At 37.7% G+C, this 17,724-nt stretch overlaps 1 long non-coding RNA gene across 1 annotated transcript; it reads left to right on the top strand.

Annotated features, from left to right (window-relative positions):
* Positions 1–7,036: 7,036 nt before the first annotated feature.
* On the top strand, positions 7,037–16,059 carry LOC126940181 (uncharacterized). Its single transcript, XR_007720646.1, has 4 exons — positions 7,037–7,842; positions 9,486–9,741; positions 14,210–14,384; positions 15,591–16,059. It is a non-coding gene; the product is annotated as an uncharacterized LOC126940181 (long non-coding RNA).
* Positions 16,060–17,724: the final 1,665 nt, after the last annotated feature.

Below are 17,724 nucleotides of genomic sequence, written 5' to 3'. Positions count from 1 at the left end.
ACACAAGGTTTCACTTAAACAGATATTTTGATGGTTCCAGTTATACATTTGTTTATATGGTGTTAAGGATTAGGTGATGTCACCACAACATTCTTACAATGAAATTCTAACCCCTAGTACCACACAAAGTTACCTTATTTGGAAATAGAATCTTTACGAAGACAAGTTAAGATGTGGTCATTACAGTGGGCACTGATACAATTTGACTGGTGTCCTTGTAAGAAGGGGAAATTTCAACATAGACACATACATAGGAAAGGCAATGAGAAGACGCAACAGAAGGATGACCATCTTACAAGTCAACAAGAGAGGTCTTAAGCAGATCCCCTCACAACCTCAGAAGGCACCAACCTTGCCAACATTTCACTCTGACTTCCAGCCGCCAGAAGTGTGACACATAATTTTCTGTTTAAGGTGCCTGATTAATAATAATTTGTTGCAGCAGCCATGGCAAATGGAAACATTTAGATTTCTAAAGACGGAGGCGGCTGGGTGCGGAGGCTCAAGCCTGTAATTCCAGCACTTTGGGAGGCCAAGGCAGGCGGATCATGAGGTCAGGAGATCGAGGACCATCCTGGATAACAGGGTGAAACCCCGTCTCTACTAACACTACAAAAAATTAACCGGGCGTGGTGGCACGCACCTGTTATCCCAGCTACTCCGGAGGCTGAGGCAGGAGAATCACTTGAACCATGGAGGTGGAGCTTGCAGTGAGCTGAGATCGCACCACTGCACTCCAGCCAGGGTGACAGAGCGAGACTCCATCTCAAAAAGAAATAATAATAAAATAAAGACGGATGCTCTGAAGAGGAAAAGGAGAAAAAGGAGGCATTTGTGGAGTAGGTGCTCATCACTTTCTCAAGGATATTTACAAATGTAATCATATTTAATCTGCATAGGATCCTCGTAAAAGTGACTTAACTTCCTGACAGAGCAGGAGCACCGACATCTCTGACAAACACTCCCTTTCTAGCCTCATGCATTTCAAAGAAATCACTTGTCTTATAACTACAAGCAGCCAGAAAAGAGCAGATAGTAAAACACAGGTAAGACAGGCTCCGGCACAGAGGAAGGCAGGGAGGAAGTTTCTTGGGTAACTGTCAAACTTCACCCTCATACAATGGGGCCCCAGTAAAACAGTGGGCCTTAATAAGCACATTCCTGTTCCTTCAGGTGCACTAAGATAGGGAAGCTAAAGGCAGACTTGGGGGATATGCCCGCAGCTGCAGAAAGATGTACGGGAACAGACACTCCCCAGATAAGCACAACAAAGACAACAGAAGCAGTGGAAGTCTCTGATAAACTCTCCCACCCTGAATCCTTAAAAACTCTTATTGTGTAAGAGAGTGCGGCTTCTGACCTAACTCAAGTCAGAAGTCCCTTCCAGGTTTGAAATAAACCTGTTGACTGTTGAGCCATCCTTCTTGTTTCTCTCTTTCTTTAATTCTTACTCTTCCACTTTTAAACAGAAGGAAATTGAGGCACACAGAAAGTGAAAAGAACTAAGATTCAAGCCCAGAAATGACTAATACCCAGGCCTGTGTTCTTCCTGCTTCCATTCTGCATCTGCACTCTATCTTAACACAAATATTGCAATTCCATTTTATTTCCAAAACAAAATAGTATAAATAATAAGAAGGTATTATAAAGTTCCAGGACATTTTTTAGGCACATGAAAAGTTTTAGAAACACTAAATTACTGTACGTATTTGTGACTATTATTTGCTACTATAAATCCATTCTTCCCTAAGTGCTAAGTAAAAATAAAATTAATCATTTTATTAATAAGAACTTTCCTGTTTATCAGGTTATTCTGATGAAAAAAATAGTATACACAGTAAAAAAAGTTACAATTTCTAAGCCTTTTTCTTTTCTTTTTTTTTTTTTTTTTTTTTTTGAGATGGAGTTTCGCTCTTGTTGCCCAAGCTGGAGTGCAATGGCAGGGTCTTGGGTCACTGCAACCTCCACCTCCTGGGTTCAAGCGATTCTCTTGCCTCAGCCTACCAAGTAACTGGGACTACAGGCACCTGCCACCAAGCCCGGCTAATTTTTTGTATTTTTAGTAGAGATGGGGTTTCACCGTGGTCTCGATATCCTGACCTCGTGATCCACCCACATCAGCATCCCAAAGTGCTGGAATTACAGGCTTGAGCCACCGTGCCTAGCCTAATTTCCATTGTTTATAAAAGCCAGTCTGTAGTGACTTTTTATGGTGACCCTAGAAGACAAATGCAGTTAGTTATTATTAACCTGTCATATTTAGAATCGTTTATAGGATAGCTGTGCATGTCTGTATTTGTAGCTCAGTCTGTCTTTGCCTTTATCATGGGCTCTATGGCTGGCTTTCTCTCTGTTCCTTTCTTTCTCCTTGTCAATCTCTTTTGTCCCTCATGTACTGGTTGCTTCAAAGAGGGAATACAACATAAAAATAGACTATTTTCAGCTTTTTAGGGTAAAACTATAGAGTCATCCCTCTGCATCCAGGGGCAATTGGCCACAAAAACCCCTGTGGATACCAAACCCCACAGATGCTCAAGTCTGTGATATAAAGTGGTGTAGTATTTGCATATAACCTATGCACATCCTTCCATATATTTTATATCATCTTTTGATTATTTATACTTAATACAGTGTAAATGCCATGTAAAGAATTTTTATCCTATATGATTTGTAAAATAATGGCAAGGAAAACAACAGTGTGTAAATGTTCAGTACAAATACAAAAATTTTTGATAATTTTTAAAATAATTTTAATAATGTTTTTAATAATTTTTATTTGCAATTGGTTGATTCCATGGAGGCTTAACCCACAAATACAGAGAGCTGACTATATATACTACAAATGATTGGGAACTTCTTTGGTTCAGGGACTACATTTGAGAATCCCAGCAACAGAAATCCCTAAACCTAAATGGGAAACAGCCTATATGGCAGATGACCCTTCTTTATCTATTGTAGTTTAGAGCTCATAGAGGCTGCAAAAACCCATATATAAAATAAATGTAAGGTGTATCTAGGGAGAAGTTCCCAAGACATTCTCAGCAAGCTCTACAAGATTCAACAGAGTCACAACAGAGTGACTGATGTGTATGCAACTGTAGCATGAAATGTTTTCTGACAGCCCCACCAACTTTTCTAAACACCAGAGATATTCAAAGAGTAGCACTGTGAGCCTGTACTGAGAGTGACTGAAGAAGAGGAACATCTGGATTCAAAGACGCTGTTGAAAAACAAGACAACAAGGACTTGTGTGGCTATCCCAGCAGAGGCCAGTTTGACAACATAATGATTGGGAAGAAGATCAGATGCCTACCTTTTTCCTTTCTCTACATATACACAAGCCTGTTATCAAAAGTGAAACAATAGACTGAGATCCAGTTTCCAGCACCTGAAGAAATAGAAACTACAGATATAGTTAGGCTATAGAGCAATAAAGAAAACTACACTCCTTGCACAGCTGGGTTTGTTGTTTGAGGGTTGTAGGAGAGAAATGGGGAGAGTTTTTGTGTATTAATACTTTATTTCACAAACTAAGATATTAGTATATGTTCACCTGATACGATTTATTTTCAGATGCTTTGTAATATTTTATGTTTTCAGATCTAAGATCTTTTCTTTTTTTTTTAGTACTATAAAATATGCTTCCAATGCTACTATAAAATAATTTTTAAATTAGTCCATTTATGTGTTTTTAAATTTTTCTCAGCAAAGTTTTGTGGTTTCTATTGTATAGCATGTAAGCATATCTTATTTAATTTAAACGTAAATCTTTCCTATTAATAATCCTACTATAAAATATTTTTTAAAATTCATTTCAGCTTTTTATCATGCATATATAGAAATACAATCAATTTGTTATCCTATTACCTTGCTAAATGCACATATTAGTTCCAACATCTTTTCTATAAATTCCTTTACAGTGTCTGCATAAATTTCATGGATTCTGTAAGCAAATATAAACTTAATTTACTTTGCAGATATATTTGCCATATATGTATGTATTTTTATTTTTTATTTATTTATTTGTTTTTGTATTGCACTTGCTAGGACCTCCAGTATAATGTTGAATACACAGGTGCTAAATTTTATCAAATGTTTTGTATCTTTTGTCATGATTCTACATTTTCTCTCTTTTAGTTTCTTAGTATGTTGAATGTTACTGCTTGATTTGCAAAACAGTTAAACTTACCTTTTATTCCTGAGGTAAAATGCAATTTACTTTTATATATTATCGTAACTATTAACATATTTCTCATTTCAATTTGCTAGCTTTTTAAAACAATTTGTGAGTCTATGTTCACAAAGAATATTAATATTTAGCTATAATTTGTTCCTTTGATTTTCCTCTTGAGGCCTTTCTGCTTATGACATCTTACTCTATTGAGGTAATATCAGATTGATACTACTTTTGTAAAACAATCTTGGAAATATTTATTCCTCGTTTATTTTCTGGAAGAGATTTTGCTGAGTTTTGCTGGTATTAATTATGTCTTAATAGCTGGTGTAATTCACTGTTAAAGTCATACAGGCCTGAAGTTTTATTTATAGGAAATATTTTAAACAATAAATTTAACTGTTTAATTAGTGCAGGTATATGAGGGCTACCTTTTTTCTTAATTGAGTTTATAAAGATTTCTTAGAAAGTAAATTTTATACTGTTATTTCATAAATAACTAGCATGGAACCTGTGGGCCTTTGAAGGGTTATATATTCTTATTCTTTTCTCTAAGGTAAAAAAAAAAAAAAAAACTCTGCCATATATTAGTAATCAGTTTTCTTAATCTTGCAGACATACACTGTTATGAAATAGAGCTGCTTCTTTTGGGATAGGCTCAGATGTACACTGGCTATTAAAGTTCAAAATACCATTTCCCTTAAGCCAGATTATAACTATAAATTGCATTTATGTTTTTGAGCTGAATTTTACAGAAAATCTTATATATTACTATGTTGTTTGGAAAGTATTTCTTCGGATCTTGTTTTCTTTATTTTTACTTTATGAGAAGTATACTCCATTTCAAAACACATTTGTTGCTTTTTATAACATCCAATCGATAGATACATGTAGCCATTTTCTCCTTCTCCGTCTAATCCCTAATATAAAGATTCTAATTTCAATTCAACACTATTGTCTATGACATTTTCTAGGCACTTTTGTATATATTGCATCAAATTTCAGTTAGATCCTCTAGATCAGTTAAGCAACTCTTCAAATAAGTTCATTTCTTTCACTTGTGAGATCATAACTCTAATCAATGGTTGACAATGTCTGTGTTTTAAACAATGTTCCAATTCATGTTATCTTATCTGTTTACATTATGTAGACAGTTATTTAATTTCTGCATCTATTTCTATTCTAATGTCTAATTTTGTACATTGATGAAGAGCTTGTATTTTCAAAATTCTTCCTTCAGAAATAAAATTTATTCTATCCTGCTTTTCAGCCTCAGAGGTTTTGACCTATCAATGTTCACCATTTATGTCCATTTACCTGAGGAACTGTTAATTTGTACTAAAGTGTTAACCATATCTCATGCACACTCATTATCTCTGGACCACAAACTATAATCCATTTCAAGTCTCTTCTCAAGATTATTTCAGTTATTTTCAACAGGGAGTCTTAAATTACTATGGTACATATTTTTGTTATTGTTAGTTCTTTAACTGTGTGTTTGAGAACATCTCTGATATTCAATTTGGTTTCAGTTATGTTTTTCCTCAGGTTTTTGTGTGAATATTGTGCAATATATTGATTGATACTTAAATGTAAAAATTTTTGAGTTCCTGGTATAAACTCAAATGCAAATATTTTATTTAATCTTTCATATACCGCTGGCTCAAGTTTGTTTTCGTTTACTTGTTTTTCTTCAGAATTTTGGCATTTGTACTCAGGAGAGGGATTCACTATATACTCTTCAACTTAATCTATTCTTGTTAGGTTCAATTTTCAAGGTTACACCAGCCCTAAAAAATGGGCTAGGAAATGTTCCTTTTTCTTTTTAAAACATGGGTGACTTTGATCAGGGTTTTCTTTTTTCCTACAAAGAAGTGTGGAAATTTCACCGGTGAGGAAAACTATTGTGGTCTGTGGAAACGTTTTAAATTGTGGATGTGTGTATATGTATGTATGTGTATATGTATACACACACACGCACATGCACACACACACACACAATCTCTTGTGTCAGTTTTAGAAAGATAAATGTGTGGGTGGTAATTTATGGATTGTCCATTTTATCTACATTTTAAAATGTTTTGTATTCAGCTGTCCAACATATTCCAGGTTCTATTGGTTTCCTCTTTTTGCAAACATTTCTTGACAGGTACTGATATTCAAAATATCCCACCCATGTGGGATATGTGATATGTGAATATTCACATGTGATATGTGAATATTCACATGTGATATGTGAATATCAGCCTTTCTTCCGTTTGTCGCCATCTCATTGTCAATTCTGTTAAAATTCTCAGACTTGTCCCAGCTTCTTTAGAATTTCCAGGTGCGATGAGGAGAAAAGAGCTACTTTAAAACTAATAGGTGCATGGAAGAGAAGAATGCTGCTTAAAATTAACAGATGCATTGAGGGCAAAAGCAGCACGCAAGTTTGGACTCCCGACTCTGCTTCACTGTTTTTTTCCTGAGATCTTAGCCTTAACAGCCCTTTGTGCTTTGATAGATTCTTATTCTTTCTGACATAAATGTTCTGTGTTTGGCTGACATCACTAGGTGTGGTGGTACCAAATGAGCTAGCCCACTCTGGTGGTCTTGCATATCCTACTGTGAGGAAAGCAAATGGATAATGGTCCCAGCTGCTGCAGTCTAATCCATCTCTATAGTGGTGCTGAACATGCTTCTCATGGTTGTTCCAAGTGATGACTGAGCATGGTGGAGATGCTCAAGATAGCCTATTCCCATGAGCTGCGAGAATCCTCAGACAGATGATTTTTCCTGTAGGAATTTCCATTGGCCTTGCCAAATTTTCTTAATACTGCACTGCAATTGACAAACTTCTTTCCTTTCTCCTTTTTTCACAGAGGTTGGGTTAGAACTGCTGTTTGACATCTCTCCCAACTTCCTTATGCTCTCTGGAACAGAACACTTCGCATCAGTTATCTGTCCCAAGGGGAGGATCCAGACCCTTCTACCTATTGCATCTTGGAACTGGAGTCACTGAGAAAAATGCAACATGGTCAAACACTGGATAGAACAACACACTTTACTTACAGAGAGAAGAGACAGAACAAGATAAGCTTAATAGAGTGCTGTGATACCTTATGGCTAGCGTGTCACCCAGGCAGGTCACCTAGGCAGACAGCTGAGAATGGGCAATTGGTCTACGTGCACCCCTGTCAGTCTGAAGCAGAAGAACCCAACCCCTCCTCCATGGAGTCTGAAATAGTAAAAACTGGGTGTGCTCCTGAGGACCATTGACTTACAAGCTTAAACAGAACAAAGGAGTGCACACTGGGCTTATAAGAAAAGATACTTGCATGTAAGACAATAGGCCCTTCAGAGGCTGTCGGGCCTTTTATATTTTGCAATAAAGAATTTCTAGGATCAAGGCCCATTCTTATGCAATCAACTGGGGATGGAAAACCCCACAAACTACCTTTCCCAACAGCCTCTCTTCCCTGTTGAGAAAATTCTCTTAAGGCATTTACCAGCAATAAGTTGTTTGATCCTCTAGAATGTCTAATGCCATCTTGATGTTGGATTCTTGTGTCACCAAGCTAACACAAGTGATGCCAAGAATGGCCTGAGAAATGCAGCAGTAAGATGGGGATTTGTGACTGGCCCACCCCCTTGCTGATGGGTGAGGAGGATACCCTCTCTGTTGGAAGGTGAGGCTCAAATCATTCTTGGCACAAAGTCCCAGGTCAGTCATCTGCCAGTTGGTGTTAGCCAGTGTCAAAGGACAAAACTACAATACATTTAGTTAATGATGTAACTGGCTTTTGTTCAAGATTCATGATTCATGAATTGGGGTAGCATTCTATTCTATAGAATGAGAGCTTCTCTGAGCTGAGCAGAAAAGGATGACTTCATAGGCAGAAAAAGACTGAGGAAAGAAATAATGAATGGAAAGTGAATTGCTTGTTCCAGGGTAACTTTCCTTACAGAGTCAAAACAAGGGAACTTCCTCATTATGCTAAATTGGATTTACTGGAATCTTGCTTGGTTTTCTTTTTGAAATTTTGCCCATTTCAAAGTTCAGTTTGATTAAGTGGCACTTATCAGGAGTGACTCCATTCTGGTTTGGTCTGGTCTACTGAGGCCTAGTGCAGGAAGTCAGTTCAAGACAATGACCTCCCATAAAATTTGGTTAACATCATGCTTTATTATCAGTCACGTGAAAACTGGCTGAATTGTCAGAGAATGGAGTGGCAAAGCTGGAGCCTACATGTGGATCTAAGAGCTTAGACTCTTAATTGTAATAGCTGATCTAGCTACTCCTGCCTCTGAATGACCAACTTGTCAACCTTTAATATGAATGTCCCTTAAAGAAACCTAAAGGACACTTGGTGGTAAGTTGACTATGTGGAGTTTCTCCCTTTGACAAAGGTCATAGATACCTATTCTGGTTACAAGTCTGCTTTGCCACCCTTGAATCTGAGCCAAAATCCTTCACTGGGCCTTATGATATGCCTGATAACACACAGCATAACTTCTGATCAGGAAACCCTCTTGACAGTGAAGGATGTGAGGGACAAAGCCCAAACCTATGGGCTTCACTCATTGTGTCACACACAGAACCATCTATAAGCAGCTGGTATCACAGGATGTTGGAAGAGCTTCTAAACGCACCCTCCTCAAGTCCCAGGTGTGAGATAATAATCAAAAAGGATGTGGTATTTCATAGGAAGAAAACAGTTGTTTGTCATTAGAAAGAGCAGAAGGTTTTGAAACCAAGGAGGAGAAAAACGAGTGGCTCCGCTTACCATTCTTCCTATTGACTTAATGAAGGATTTGGGGCTTCCCATCCCTGCAAATCTGGGTTCATCAGCTTGAAGGTCCTGTTCCTCAAAGATGGTGCATTTTGGTGACTAGAAGCACTACTATTTATGACTGCCAGGGAAGTTCAGACTCTTTGTGCCCAAAGTTTACCAGGTGAAAAGAATTGTCACTATACTGTCAGGAATAATTGGTCTTGATCAGTAGGAAGAGATAGGGCTGCTTTTAGGGAGGAAATAATCTTTGTGATGTCCAGTTAATTCATTTGAGTTTCTCATAGTAATTCTGTGTTGTACTATGTTTGTGAATAAACATATGCAGCAATCCTAGACCAAGAAGCATAAGATTATGAAGCATTCAGAAGCCACACAAGAAAAGCAAGTGTCACTTGCCAAGGTACTAGCTGACAGTGAGAAAAAATTTTAATGTATAACAGAGTGGGGGAATGAGTACCAATTGGAGCCCTGGGTACATTTGCAGCCTAGGCCTATAATTCATCCTACTAACTTTCCTCTTATGACTTTCCTCTCAGGAAGAAAGGCCTGCAGATACAAAAGAAAAGCCTTCACACAAATCTGCTGGAGAAGTAGATCTGGGTGAAACAAGAGGAAGACTGTCATGAAAATGCACATCTCAGATCTCCTACTAATAGAGTCATAAGCAACCCATGGCTCCGACTGCAGAGGTCCAAATCTGTCACTACTTTTGCTTGGGGACTTTTTCCTATGGAGGGAGTATTCTTAACCAACTACTACATCTGACTGCGATATAAAAGTTGGCTCAGTCATGTAAGTTTCCAGATTCTTCTAAGAGTGAACTGCACTGTGATCTGAGAATTGATGCTTTCCTGTCCTTTCATTCTTCTCTTTCAAAGGGTTTAGTACTACATTGTAGTTTGATGGTTTTCCAGCCTCATCTGGTTTCCCAATATATAAAAGTTCTTCCAGTAAATCTTTTACATACATAATGCTTTCTTGATCTCTGCTTGGTAGAGAACCTGGAGTAATACATATTATTAATACAAGCTAAATTTAATAATAACATAAATTATTTATTTTGTTTAAGGTACAAGGGAGCACAAATAGAAATTTTTAAAATAAACTTTTTGAGGACGATGCTCTGCTAGTATAGTAAAAAAAAATGAGAGGGGATTTCAGGATGGCTAACTAAAGAAAACTGTAGTAGCCTCCTCTACTAAGAAGAAGCAAATTATGAGTAGATAATCACAATTTGAAAGAATTATCCAAAACAAGCATACAAATTCAACAGAGAAGTCACAGGAAACACCTAAGCAAGGAAGGAGAGAGGAGCCTGGAAACCTCTTTGGCTGGGATGGGCTGGAGCCTAGAGAAACTCCCCAATGTGGAGGAAAGGTAAGTGAGAGAATAGATTACTGCAATCTTAGCCATGGTAGAGCCTCTCAAACTTTACTGGTTCTAAAATAGGGAGCTACCTGAGACTGTACGATGACACTTCTCCAGAGAGAAAGCTCACATTGAGTCCCACTCATGCCCCAAGTCCAAAGGAGCTCCAAAAAGGCATTATTTTGAGAGCCCAACTGTGAACAGACAGCACCTCACACTGGGGCCTAACCACACCTGCAGCTCCACATCCCCGGGGCTCCACTGAGATCCCCTGCCTGCAGCCACCACCATGGCTGGCTGCTGTCACAAGAGTGGAAGAGTGGGGCATTGGCAGCAAACTTGCTTCCTTGAGCAGCAGAGTCACAACTCATTTTGATGAGCCCACACAAAGTTCCGTGTCCATGGCTGCCATCACTGCAGGCTGCTGCCACTGGGGCTGGAGTGCAAGTGAAGCAGACCTTCCCCACCTGCCTGCCTCTTACCCTGCCCACCATCTTCAGTAGCAGGACCTCAGCGTACCCACTGCTAAACTCCACCCAAGCATTCTGCCAGGGTCCTGCAGATAATTTCACTGCTGCCTACAACATCCAATACCTACACACACCTTCAAGGGGCCTAAGGACAAGCCTGCCCAGCCTGGCTTCACGACCCTCATGCAGGACCATGAAGTCCAGGGACCTGGTAATTGCCTAATCCCTGTCCACCACCACTGGCACCTGAGCACTCCTCCTGGAATCCTGAGGTTGGGCCTCCCTTACCCTGCTGCTAGCACAGCTGGCACCTATCTGCCTGTACCACATGTAGGCCTGGAGACTGGTCAGCTCAGCTCAATACAAATATCACCAACACCAGCCTTCGCTGCTCAGAACCCGGAGGGTTGTCACAACATGGCTATCATCATCTTCCACACCAGGCCTGCTGCCCTGGAGCCGAAGAACCCACCCATACACCTGACCCAAAACTGCCACTACTAGCTTCCAAGCAAGCCACCTGGAAGCCCAAGTATTGGTCAACCTGGACCAACTTATACCAGTGCCAGTGTACATTGCTCTGGTGCCCAAGAACAAGCATGCTCATCCCACAGATGCCACCATGGGGTCCGAAGACTGCCATACCATTTATCCCTGTCCCCAGCAAAACTTCAACAGAGCCTCCACTAATAACCACACCTTCAGTCACTGAGGATATTACAGATGCCACTAATGCTGATTTATAGTCAAAGAAATCATATACAGACTGTATGGCTGTACAAGCGCAGAACCCTACCCAACCAACTCCATAGATACATTCCCCCCAAAAGTCCTCCCATACTAAAGCCAATCCAAAAAAATCAGAAAAAGCAACTGTTACACCATATTTGCAGATAGCAACCTAAGGACACATAAAATATAAAACAGCAAGGAAATATGACACCTCCAAAGGGAAACAATAATTCTTCAGCAGTGGATCACAACAATAAAAGGATTAAAAGGCTTACAACCCAGAAAACATTTAAAACATTGATTTTAGAGGTGGCAGACAAAAATGCCCAAATAGGACCCTCAAGTGATCGTCCCTCCTGCAAGAAGACCAATCTGAAACACTATCCACACAAGATAGCACCTTCATAAAAACCAAAAATCAAGTCAGTGATCATAGTACATGGTATAACATCATATCAAGGAAAGAGACACTGAAGAAGGTAGGAAAGTCAGTCCTGCATTGCCTACACTGCCCCTCCTTCACCCCCCAGCAATGGCCATATGGCACAAAGAATCTGTTTGCTTGGGGGAAGGAGAGCACAGCGATTGTCAGACTTTGCATTAGAATCCAATGCTGCCCTGTCACAGTGGAAATCAACATAGGGCAGAATTGAACCTGGGCCCGTGGAGACCCATTTAGACCAACCTTAGAGGTGAATTGTCCACCCCAGGGGTCAGATATTGAGTTCCAGCTAACCCCACCTGTGGCCTAAACTGTCTTTCAAATTTATTTAAAATCCCAGGCTAAAGTGTTCTGGGGTCATAAATAAATATGAAAGGCAATTTAGTTCACAAGGATTGCAATTCCGGGTGCCATTCTGGGCTTGGAGCCAGTGGACTTGAGTACATATCACCTAGTGAAACACCAGCGGGGGTGGCCAAGGGGTGGCATTGCCCCTCCCCCAATACCAGGCAGCAGGGCTCATAGCTCTAGAAAAGTGAAGAGGACTGTGTGTTGCAACTTGAATGCAAGCTCAGCTGTAGTAAAATAAGGCTCTAAGCAGACTCCTGGATAATATGACTAGATAGATCTCTATGAGGAAAACTACAAAACACTGATTAAAGAAACTAAAGAGGACAGAAACAAATGGAAAATCATCCCAGGCTCGCGGAACCTGAATTAGTCTGTTTTCACAGTGCTATAAAGAAATACCCAAGACTGGGTAATTTAAAGAGAAAAGAGTTTTAATTGACTTATAATTCTGCATGTCTGCGAGGCCTCAGGAAACTTATAATCGTGACAGAAGGTGAAGAGAAAGCAAGAATCTTCTTCACATGACAGCAGGAGAGAGAAGAGAGAGTGAAGGGAGAAGACATACTTATAAAACTGTGAGAACTGCTTTACTATCATGAGAACGACATTGGGGAATCCACCCCCATGGTCCCCTGGTCCCTCCCTCAACATGTAGGGATTATGGGGATTGCAATTCAAGATGAGATTTTGACAGAGTCAGACTGTATCAGAACCAAAGAATGAACACACTGAAATGATAATACTGCCCAAATAAATCTGCAGATTCAATGCAATCTTTATCAAAATATCAATATTATTTTTATAGAATTAGCAAAAGATAATCCTAAAATTCATGTGGAACCAAGAAAGAGCCCAAGCAGTCAAAGCAATTCTGAATTTAAAAATAAAACACAACAAAACATAGTTGGAAGCATCACAGTACCTGACTTCAAAATATGTTACAAGGCATAGTGACCAAAACACCATGGTGCTGGTATAAAAACAGACATGCACACCAATGGAGCAGAATAAAGAATCCAGAAATAAACTCGTATGTTACAGACAAATGATTTTTGACAAAGGCACCAAGAACATACATTGGAGAAAGGACACCCTCTTCAATAAATGGTACTGGGAAAACTGGAGATCCATATGCAGAAGAATGCAAGTGGACCCCTATCTCACACCATATTTAAAAAGTCATCTCGATACAGATGAATGACTTCAATATTAGACCCATAACTACAAAACTACATTAAGAAAACATTGGGAAAACACTTAAGGACATATGTCTAGACATTTTGTAACCAAAACCTCAAAAGCACACACAACAAAATCAAAAATAGACAAATGGGACAATTTTAAATTAATAAACTTCTGCACAGCAAAGGAAACAACAGAGTGAAGAGAAATCATTTTGAATGAGAGAAAATATTTGCAAACTATTCAAGGGACTAATATTCAGACTATGCAAGGAACTCAAATAGCTCAAGAGTAAAAAAAATAAAAAAATAAAAAATAATCCCATTAAAAAGTTTACAAAGGACAGGAATAGAAAATTCCCAAAAGATGTCATGCAAATTTCCAACAGGTATATGAAAAAATGCTCAACATCACTAATCAGGGAAATGCAAATCAAAACTACAATGAGATATCCTCTTAAACGAATTGAAATGGCTATTAGTAAAAACAGAAAAAAACAACAGATGCTAGTTAGGATATGGAAAAAAGGAACTCATATAATCTTGGTGGGAATGTAAATTAGTACAGTAACTGTGCAAAACAGTGTGGAGACTTCCAAAAAAAAAACTAAAAATAGAACTAGCATATTAACCAGCAGTCTCACTAATGGATATTCTTCCGAAGGAAAAGAAATCAGTATATTAAATGGTTACTTGCACTTACATGTTTATTGCAGTGCTACTGTCAATAACAGAGATATGGAATCAACCTAAGTGTCCATCAACAAATGAAGAAATAATGAAAATGTCATATATATATACAGAATTAAATACTATTTCGTGATACAAATGAAATTATGTCATTTGCAGCAACATGGATGGCACTGGAGGATGCCTCTGGAGGTCACTATGGTAAGTGACATACACCAGGCACAGAAAAGTATGTTACATGTTCTAAATCGTAAGTGGGAGTTAAGAAATCTCATCGAATGGAGGTAGAGAATCGAATAATATTAATAGATACCAGAGGCTGGGAAAGATGTGTGTATAGTACAGGAAAAGAAGAGAGCTTAGGTAATAAGTCCAAATGTACAGCTAGATTGAAGAAGTAAGTTCTAATGTTTGAAAGTAGAGTAGGGTGAATATGGTCAGTAACAATACATTATATATTTCAAAGTAACTAGAAGAGAGGACATGAAGGGTACCCAACACATAAAAATGATAAATACTTGAGGTAATGGATACCTCAAAATACTCTGACTTGATCATTACATATTCTATGAATATGTAACAAATACTCACATGTATACCACAATATGTAAAATACAATGTATCAAATGAAAAATGAGAGGTGTACTCTGACCTGATAGGGTAAAATAGACAAGGAGATGTAACAGCATATCCAATTGTTTAGAAATAAACAAATGCGTAGTGCATTCAAGAACTGAATGTCATTCTTTGTGGATTTAATATTTGCTACCAAACTTATATTTTGAAGTAATTCAGGATATAAAATACTTAATTAAAAAGTTTCACCTTCGAAATTAGTCATTGGATAGAAGATCAACTACAGATACCTAATTTTGCCTTTAATCATTTCAACAGTCAAAGTGGCTATTGCTGTTCTGAATTAGGCATAAATGAAATTGTGAAGTAACTAACGTTGGCATTGGATATTATTTTTTAACATGCAAGTGCTCATCTCACTTTTAATTTAAAGAAAAAATCCATAAAATGCTCAGTGCTGTTAGAATATAAAATCTGAAAATAAAATCTAATATTTAGAATGAGACATAAAAGACTGCTAAATCTCAATGTTATTCTAGAATTGTTCTTTGCACTTATTTTTTAGCCATGGCTCTTAAGTGCAACGAATAATGAACTCATAACTTTGGAGAATTTGATTAGCCCAATGTAGCATGCTGAAAGTAGCTTTTAGAGTATATGGTTTAAATAAAAAGAAAATGCATAAGCTTTTACACTTGACTCCACAATATATTTGAGTTAATTTTATTATAAAAATTTCTCCCCATTTCTTCTATAAAAATAGTACTCCAAGATGATATTTAGTTTTAGTTTTATTTTTAAATTAAGAGAGTGTCTTGCTCTGTCATCCAGGTTGGAATACAGTGTGGCACAATCACAGCTCACTGTAGCCCCGACTTCTCAGGATCCAGTGACCCTCCTGTCTCAATCTCCGAAGCAGCTGGGACCACAGGTATGCACCACCAGGCGTGGCTAATTTTTGTATTTTTAGTAGAGATGAGGTCTCCCTATGTTGTCCAGGCTGCCTTGAACTCCTGAGCTCAAGCTATCCACCCACCTGGGCCTCCCAACGTGCTGGAAGTACAGGTGTGAGCCACCACACCCAGACTCTAAGATGGTATTTTAAAATATCTGTGAAATAGACACAAATTCAAGGGCAAAGCATGAATCACCCATTGTTAAATTCAACATGGCAGATGTGTTACTTTTTCAATTCGTCCACCCACTATATATTATATATCAAAACATCACTATGTACCCCATGAATATGTACAATTTTTATTTACCAATTAAAGTTTAAAATGAAAAGATACAAAAGGCACTAACCAGAATAAGTAAATAAATAAATAAATAAAAATAAACAGAGTCTCTTCTTGGTTTTATTAATACTAGGTGCAGTTGTCTGCTCAGAATCCTACTAATAGTGCTCAAATTTGGACTTCAGATATTAGAAACTCTTGAAATTCTTTCTTGTGAGTGCTATATGCAAAACGTTTGCATAAATAGTAAATGATTTCCTAGTTACATCTGTCTGAACAGCTGTTAGGGTGACAAGTTTAAACTCAGAGATTTTTCCAATTTTTACTGAACACTATCAGTTCTGTATTTCTATATTTCTATATTCCTATTTTTAAAAAATCTATTTCTTCAGTGTATTAGCCTTCAAAGCTTGATTCCCACAAATGGAGCTCAAAAAGGAGGAATTTATACAAACAAAGTTATAGTAGTAGCAGAAACAAGAAGCTTTAGCCATTGATAGCATCAACACTGGATTTTAGATAGACAATTTATAATCAATATTTTAATGTTCAAGAAAGGTTAATATAAAATAAATATGCCCAAAAAGTAAACTGACCTTTATTTAACATGTATTTATTCGCTATTTCCTAAGTGTCAGGTGTTCTTTAGATATTGGGATATTTGAATGAATGAAATTTGAGATGATTCATTTAAAGAACTAACCATTGTGATTGATTTATTCCCCACTTTGTTGCAGTAACCATTGCAATTGATCCAAATGGATTATAAACAAAATAGGGGAAAGAGACCACTTGTAATGGTTAGTTCTTTAAATGACACACGGTGCTCATACAAAAGTAACACAAGTAAAGCGGGAAAACACCAGACACAGTCGCGTTACTCTCGTCATCTCCCCTTTATTCAGACAGGTGTCCTGGTGTCACTTTAAGGATGCGTTCTGACATTGACTTTTTGATGCTTTCATAAAAGATAAGCCCAATATTTTTTGTCATGCCACAACTGATGGAAAAATTTGCTAGGTCAGCTATAATTTTTCTGTTTTAATTAGATTTATTTCTTGCTTGCAGACTTTTCACAAAGGAAAATAAAAATCTGATAATTGTGAAGCCGCTTTACTTCTAGTATAAGTTTTAGATTCACTTTATTTCTAGACAGTTTACATATCTAGTATACTGTTTACAGGCAATAACAAACAACTATCCTATAAGAACAGCCCACCTGTTAGCACTGTATGAGATTTTTGTCCAGTTCTATGCAGGTGACTTTCTAAAAATTAAACCAAATGAAATGTCAATAAGTACACTCAATATTTTTCTTGCAAATCGCTGTTGCATTATGACAAGTCATGCTTTCTAACTTTTTATATTGCACAATACATTGAACTGCACTCCAAGTGTTTGTTCAAAACTGAAACAGATCCATCAGTGTTTGTAAGCAAGTGGTGATAATCTATTTTCTGGGAACAGGGAAACAATTTGTTACTTTGAATTCACAATGCAATGAATTTGAAACGTTGATTTACCATTCCTGGATGTAGTTTTACATCTTTGTTGTTTCTCCTTCCTTAATTTTTGATTCCTTATAAGTGAAATATTTCTGTCTGCACAGTGAATCAGCATTAAGATTTTTGTTCTCAATAAATTTTATGTTATATCTTTTTTCATACTTAAAATGGTGGTTTGTTCAGAGTTATCACTAAATAGTATCTTCCCCAAATAAATGACTG

Source organism: Macaca thibetana, chromosome 17 (assembly GCF_024542745.1).
Source record: "Macaca thibetana thibetana isolate TM-01 chromosome 17, ASM2454274v1, whole genome shotgun sequence".
NCBI lineage: Eukaryota > Metazoa > Chordata > Mammalia > Primates > Cercopithecidae > Macaca > Macaca thibetana.
The sequence above is the reverse complement of the archived record's forward strand: the minus strand, read 5'-3'. Positions and strand labels throughout refer to the sequence as shown.